Source organism: Cetorhinus maximus, chromosome 7 (assembly GCF_964194155.1).
Source record: "Cetorhinus maximus chromosome 7, sCetMax3.hap1.1, whole genome shotgun sequence".
Lineage (NCBI taxonomy): Eukaryota > Metazoa > Chordata > Chondrichthyes > Lamniformes > Cetorhinidae > Cetorhinus > Cetorhinus maximus.
In genome coordinates, this window is record NC_135885.1 from 99,800,417 (window position 1) to 99,808,373 (window position 7,957).

A 7,957-nucleotide genomic window follows, 5' to 3' on the forward strand; every position below is an offset into this window, starting at 1 on the left:
AGAGTTTTCCCCCTGATTCCCATTGACTCCAGTTTTGCTAGGACTCCTTAATGCCACACTATGTCAAATGTGGCCTTGATGTCAAGGGCAGTCACTCTCACCTTATCCCTGGAATTCAGCTATCTTGTCCATGCTTGAACCAAGGCTGTAATGAGGTCAGGAGTGGAGTGACCCTGGCAGAACCTAAACTGAGCACTAGTGCGCAGGTTATTGCTAAGCAAGTGCCACTTGGTAGCACTGTAGATGGCCCTTTCCATCGCTTTACTGATGATTGAGAGTAGACTGATGGAATGGTAATTAGCTGGATTGGATTTGTCCAGCTTTTTGTGTACAGGACACACCTAGGCAATTTTCCACATTGCCGGGAAGATGCCAGTGTTGTAGCTGTACTGGAACAGCTTGGCTAGAGGAGCACAAGTCTTCAGTACTATTGCCGGAATATTGTCGGGGCCCATAGCCTTTGCAGTATCCAGTGCTGTCAGCCATTTCTTGATATCAAGTGAAGTGAAGACTGGCATTTGTGATGCTGGGGATATCCGGAGGAGGCCAAGATGGATCATTCAGCATTTCTGGCTGAAGATTGTTGCAAGTGCTTCAGCCTTACCTTCTGTGCTGATGTGCTGGACTTCCCATCATTGAGGATGGGGATATTTGTGGAGCCACCTCCAGTGAGTTGTTTAATTGTCCACCACCATGCCACCACTGGATGTAGCAGGACTGTAGAGCTTAGATCTGATCCGTTAGTTGTGGAACTGCTTAGCCCTGCCTATCACTTGCTGTTTATGCTGTTTGGCACACAAGTAATCCCTGTGTTGTAGCTTCACCGGGTTGTCGCCTCATTTTTAGGTCTGCCTGGTACTGTTCCTGGCATGCCGTCCTGCGCTCTTCATTGAACCAGGGTTAATCCTCTGGCTTGGTGGTAATGGTAGAGTGGGGGATATGCCGGGCCATGAGGATCCAGATTGTGGTTGAGTAAAATTCTGCTGCTGCTGATGGTCCACAGTGCCTCATGATTGCCCAGTCTTAAGTTACCAGGTCTGTTTGAAATCTATCCCATTTAGCACAGTGGTAGTGCCCAGAACACAATGGAGGGTATCCTCATTGTGAAGACGGGACTTCGTCTGCACAAGGACTGTGCAGTCGTCGCTCCAACTGATACTGTTATGGACAGATGCATCTGTAGGTTGGTGAAGATGAGGTCAAATATGTTTTTCCCTCTTGTTTGCTCCCTCACCACCTGCAGCAGACCCAGTCTAGCAGCTATGTCCTCTAGGACTCAGCCAGCTTTGCCTGTAGTGGTGCTACCGAGCCACTTTTGGTGATGGATTCTGAAATCCCCCACCCATAGTACATTCTGCAGCTTTGCTGCCCTCAGCGCTTCCTCCAAGTGGTGTTCAACATGAAAGAGTACTAATTCATTAGCTGAGGGCGGGAAATACATGGTAATCCACAGGAGGTTTCCTTGCCCATGTTTGACCTGATGCCATGAGACTTCATGGGATCCACAATCAATGTTCAGGGCTCCCAGGGCAACTCTCTCCTGAAGGTATACTACCATGCTGCCACCTCTGCTGGATCTGTCCTGCTGGTGGGATGGTGATGGTGGTTTCTGGGCCATTATTGAAAGGTATGATACCGTGAGTATGACTATGCTAAGCTGTTGCTTGACTAGCCTGTGAAACAGCTCTTTCAATTTTGGCCCAAGCCCCCAGCTATTTGTAAGGAGGACCTTGCAGGTTTAACAGGGCTGCGTTTGCCGTTGTCGTTTCCAGTGCCTAGGTGAATGCCGGTTGGTCCATCCAGTTTCTTCTTATTGGCTTTTGATACAACTGAGTGGCTTGCTAGGCCATTTCAGAGGGCGTTTAAGAGTCAATCACATTGCTATGGGTTTGGACTCACATGTCTACCAGACCAGGAAAGGGCAGCAGATTTCCTTCCCTAAAGGGGATTAGTGAACCAGATGGGCTTTTATGACAACCAACAATAGTTTCATGGTCATAATAAGACTTTAGTTGCAGATTTTATTGAATTTAAATTCCACCATCCACTGTGGTGGGATTTGAACTCAGGCCCCCAGAGCATTACCCTGGGTCTCTGGATTACTAGTCCAATGACAATAGCACTACACCACCATTTCCCTTTACGCAGATATACCTCCATGTACCTCCTACATGTGCACCCCCTTCAGAATTGTATTCCTTATTTTATATTGTCTGTCGAAAATGAATCACTTCACACTTCTTTGCATTAATTTTCATCTGTCGTTTGTCTGCCCATTCCAACAATGTGTCTATGTCCTTTTGAAGATCTACACTACCCTCCTCATGGTTCACAATATTTCCAAGTTTTGTATCGCCTGAAAATTTTGAAATTGTGCTCTGTACACCAAGGCCTAAGTCATTATTATATATCAGGAAGAATAGGGGTCCTAACATTGATCCTGGGAGAGCTCCAATACAGAACGTCCTCTTTGTTTCCTGTATCCAGTCCATTTTGTATCCATGTTGCTCCTATCCCTTTTATTCAATGAGTTCACAAGACTTGGCTCACAAGACTTGGACCTACAATCTGACTACAAGGTAAGAGTACTAATAGCTGAACCATAATGATAGTGGTAGCAATCAAATGTACTTGGTACTATAAAGCAAGTGGGCTAAAAAATTGCATTTGGATTTTAAACTGGGTGGATTATGCACACAGGATGAGAAACCAAATTAAATGTCCCTACTTTTTGTTGCTATCTGTATTGATGAACAAGCCTAATCATGTACATCACCAATAATATTTCCAAAGGCACAGTAACTGTGATCTACCTCAAAGACAGTTGATTATCATAACCTTGTATGGATCCTTATAAGGTCATATTTATAATTCAAGTGTAAATGTAACTAATACAGGCTCCTGGTACAGACCATCACCTGCCATGAGTGCATAGCAAAGAAATTATGAATATTCATGCCATAGTTTTCCATCTAATAATTTTCACACTGGAAGCCATATTCACTGAATTTAGTATCCCTATGCTCTAAAAGAATGTTGATGTGTAGTGGCGGGTTCAGAGGGGGAGTGGCTTTGATGATTCTGGGACTTGGGAAGGGAAAACCACAAAATTGAATTGGTTCTTGTTGGAGAGAAGAAGACTGACAGAGGGTTTGTGTGCCAGGGTTTTAATATGTTGAGGAGCATGAAAAAGGGTAGAAGAAATAAATATGGTAGATGTGAGCACACAAGGACAAAAGAAACCAGCCTTGAGGGAGAGTGCTTAGTGAATATGGAAACTTAATTCCAAGCAAAAGCAATTAGTGCTGTGTCAATCAAATCCTTCAGAAAAGAACTGGATAAATATTTGTTTTAAGAATTGTATTATAGTTTTAAGGATATGTATAGATAGGTAGTTAAATACCCCAAGGACTAAGAAGATTTTTGTGTTGCTGGGACCATGGGAATACCACAGTGCCCCTTTTTGGAATGGAGGTGAAAAGGTTAGTAAACATTATGGGAAGGATTCACCACCTGGACCAAATCTGTCAGAACATATCAAAACCCCACCCAATTTCCATTTCATTCAAATCAATGAAGTCAGAATCAGAATCAGACAGGTTCTATACTGGATGGACAATCCATGTCACTAGAATATTGACAGACTGTTAAATTAAAAATCTACCCCTACTGCTTTCCTTGGTTACCTTTTGTGATCACAGAGACATTTGATCCCCTGAGGCAGCATTCTGTGTAGTGTGTGGGATGGGGACCATGATAGGGTAGATTGCACATAGTGGCAGAATTTAATTCAGCCCTCAGGGACAGGTTGGGAGGTGGGGGCGGGGGTGCGGTGGAAGCTGCTTTCAAGTTGACTTCTTGACTCCCAGCAATTCTGTAAGGGGGAGGGAAGATCGAGGAAGACCTTGCTGCCTAGAGGCCAATTGAGGCCCATAAATGGGTAATTGAGAACCACTAAAGGGGTTCTTCCCCCAACTGCTGGTAAGGAGGGGGGCCACAAGGGGAGGCCAACCAGTAAAAGTAGCCAGCCTCCTTGTGGGGGTGGTGGGGTGGTACCCTCTCCTTGTCCCTGAGAGTGAGAGGCAATGGCAAAGTAACCACTGAAAAGAAAACAGCCAAGGAAATGGCTCCGAATGAAGCATTAGCAGACTATGAGCCATACACCCTACCTTCAGGTAGAGCACACATGAATGAATATGCTGAAGATAAGACTGAAGTTGGAAAGGCTTCCAGTTTGTGGGGTCACATAATCCTGGTTTAACTTTGATTAAAGTCCTACTGCATTACACAATATTTGAAGTAAGAGTTCATTTTAAATTTCATTCCTCCTCAGGTTGGTCACTGCCATAACTAACTAGACTAAGATCTGGATTTTCCTGCTTCATTGTGGCAGGACCCGCCCCGAGAGATTTGGCGGCCCAGCTAAAAACCTTTCGGCAGGACTGGACAATTGTGATGGGCAGGGCTGGAAAATCCCGTCCTAAATTGTGGATATGAGCTAAATTACTATTTGTATTTGGTATTATAAGTAAATTTGTCTTGGAATAGAATGGAGTAACAGCAATTGCATGACCAAGTGTTCCTAGAGGATTCATTTATATAATAATGTATAGATTACAAATCAAATTTAAAACTTTTAAGTAAACACTAGCCTATGCTGTAAGGCTGCACATTTGATTGCTTTTATGCCATTTTAAAAATGTAGGCATGTGATGTATAAAATACTGCAACTTTTACTGTATACCTGACCTTATGCCAACTGGCTCTTTTGAGAGAATATATATTGTTACGGGTATTCAACTTTGGAAGTATTTAAAACAGAAAACTCCTGAGAGCATGACTGCTAACAAAGCCATGTGTTTGCAAATCCCGACTACCCGACACTTGGAGAATTTGATGGGTTTTCAGAGGTTTAAAGAACACTAGTCATGAGGGGAGGGCGGGGAGAAGAGGCAAAGCGAGCCCATATCTGTGGTAACTTGTATTGTTTGATCATGGAGTGGCTCCGATAGTGATTGTGGATAACCGTGGCATTTAAACCATGTGCATTGTGCAATTGTGTGGAGTTCCACCCACATGAGGAATATGAATCCTGCCTTGTATGTGAGCATAGGTTTCGTTTAAAATGAATAGAGAGGGGGCTAATGAGAACTGCTTGCACTTTCCCTTTTGCAGTTCATTCAACATAAAAATCGAATAAGGGATGTTGAGTTCAGTCATCTCCTAATTATTCAACTTTGCCAACATGGCAGATTGCTGGTTGCTGTGTAGGAAGTTAAAATCAACGGGATGATTATCTGTTGCTATCCTGTCTGGATCCTCTCCACTTCAATTTTAACCTGTTCTTCTGAGGCAACTGCCTTGAAGTTGGAAAGGTCCTTCTTTAAATATGTGGATTGGTGTCCCATAATACCATTAGGATCAAACTATTTTACCTCGAGCCTGAGCAGAAGGGGAGGTGGTGGCAAAGCGGTATTGTCACTGGACTGGTGATCCAGGGTAATGCTCTGGGGGCCTGGGTTTGAATCCCACCATAGCAGATGGTGAAATTTGATTTCATTAAAAGTCTGAGGATGACCATGAAACTATTGCCGATTGTCATAAAAACCCATGTGGTTCACTAATGTCCTTTAGGGAAGGAAATCTGCTGTCCTTACCTGGCCTGGCCTACATGTGACTCTAGGCCCACAGCAATGTGGTTGACTCTTAAATGCCCTCTGAACAAGGGAAATTAGGGATGGGCAATAAATGCTGGCCTAGGTGGCAATGCCCTCATCCCATCAATGAATAAAAAAAAAAGAGACCATTTGTTTTTTGTTTTCCTATCCTCCTGGGGCCTGAAGGAGCAAGAGTGCTTCCCTGGGCCCCACAAGGTATGTTTAGGCCTCCTTCCTTCCCAGAGACATGTTAAAATCCCATCCACATGATTTACCCTCTTGCAGGTGACATTCCCTGTGGTGTTAGCTGGAGGCCTTATATTGCATAAACTTCCACTCCCAACCTCCAGTCAGTTGCCATTTCCTACTCATTCCAGACTGGCAGCTGACCAGCCTGGGAGTTTAGATCACCTGTTTCCAGATGTTTGAATGTATTAAAGCACATTGAGAACACAACCCTTATAGTAAAATTAGACTTAGAGTATCTGCCCCTGTTGAATCAAAGGCTTAGGGCAGAATTTTCTGTGCCTGTTGTCAGTGGATGTGTTCGGTGGTGTGAGCGGACAAAATGCTGAGAAGGTCAAAAATAAGTTTCACGACTTCGTAAAACCAGTTTGCAATTGTCTGCTCTGCCCGCTGATGGCGAGCCGCATTTCCCACTGTCAGACATCGGGAACATCATTGTAATACATCTGCATGTCATTATAAGCCCAGCTCATTGGAATCACCCCTCCATTTTGGATCATCTGAGCATGCCGACGTGTTTCACAACTGTGCATAAGCAACATGCACCGTGGCGAGCGCCACTTTGCTCGGGACTTCGAGGTTTGTTTGCCTACCTTACTTTGGGCAGCACTCACAGTCATCAGTGCCAGGCTTTGCAGGCAGCACCACAACACTTTTAGGGGGGCTCACTGGCAGGTCTCTACCTACCAGACCAGCCATAAGACGAGGGTGACTTTTCAATGACTGCAGGGCTAGGGCTTGCTTGAGGAAGTGTGATAAGTGGCCTCAGGCAGGGGAAGAGGCTGCAGGGCTAGGGCAGTATTGGGGAGGAGGGGGTATCCCAGGGTGTCTGTGGGGGCACATGTTGATCTGTGCAAGTGGCCTCAAGATGGTGAGGGCTGAGAAGGCAGTCTCCAGAGGAGCTGAGGCCAGATGGAAATGTGAGGGTATGTGTGAGAGAGTGAGTGATGGTGTCCCTTGAGCTGGCAGTGAGTGAGATGCCAGTGAATGTGTGATGGGCCTGAGCGTGAGAGTTTAGATTGATGAGTCGGTTGCCTTATCCTGGCAGTACGGATGATTCATCCTCTTTCTGGATTGGATGGCCAACCTCTTCTTTGCAGCATTGGCACTGAACACCACGACCATCCAAGCCGGAGTGGTGAGATTGCTAGACCTCCTGTGGCCAGAGCAGGGGTAGAAGATGGTGGGCATCCATGGTGCCCTGCATCTGGGGCCTGCAGCCTTCTTGCCTTTCAGGGCCATGTCTTCTGTGTAGCAGTCCTAAGCTGGAAGCACTGAGAGGTGTGCGCGTGGCTGCACTTTAAATATGGCACTTGGCGTGAGGAAGCGGCAAGGTGACAGCATGGCAGGCAAATGAGAGCCCACCCGCCGTTGAAATGTTTGTAATGCATGATTAATGACATGTGACTGAAACGATACAGCGTGAAAAGCTGCCATTGCGGCTGGTGGGTTAACTGTTCTTTTTCTTGGCCGCTACTGCACTTAGTGCAGATCTGGAATGATTCTACCCTTAGTTACTGAGTAGACCACTGGTATTAGACTAATTCTATTTCTGATATGATGATTCATAAGTTGCTGTTGAGGAGGGAAAATCTGGAAGAGACTATTGAGGAGAAGGGAAAATCTGGAAGAGACTATTGAGGAGAAGGGAAAATCTGAAAGAGACTATTGAGGAGAAGGGACAATCTGGAAGAGACTATTGAGGAGAAGTAGATGAGTAATGCTACCTAAATTGGATGTGTATCACTACACCTTTCAACTGAAAAATGATGATAAAAATGGAGAGGAGATACAAAAAATGTAACATGATTTTTAGATGGAGCATAATCTTCTCGTACCTCAACTCATTGATATACATTTAGAAAACCCTTTGTATAATTTTCTTGGAAGCGACATCAGATCTCATCAAAACCAAGAGTACCTCTTTAGGATAATCCAGAGATAAACATATCCCTACAAAATTAGCTATAGAATGATAGAGGCAAAGGGTATGGATGCGTTCTCTTGATCTGGTTTCAAGGATTTTAAAAGAATCAAGAAGCAATATCCCTATG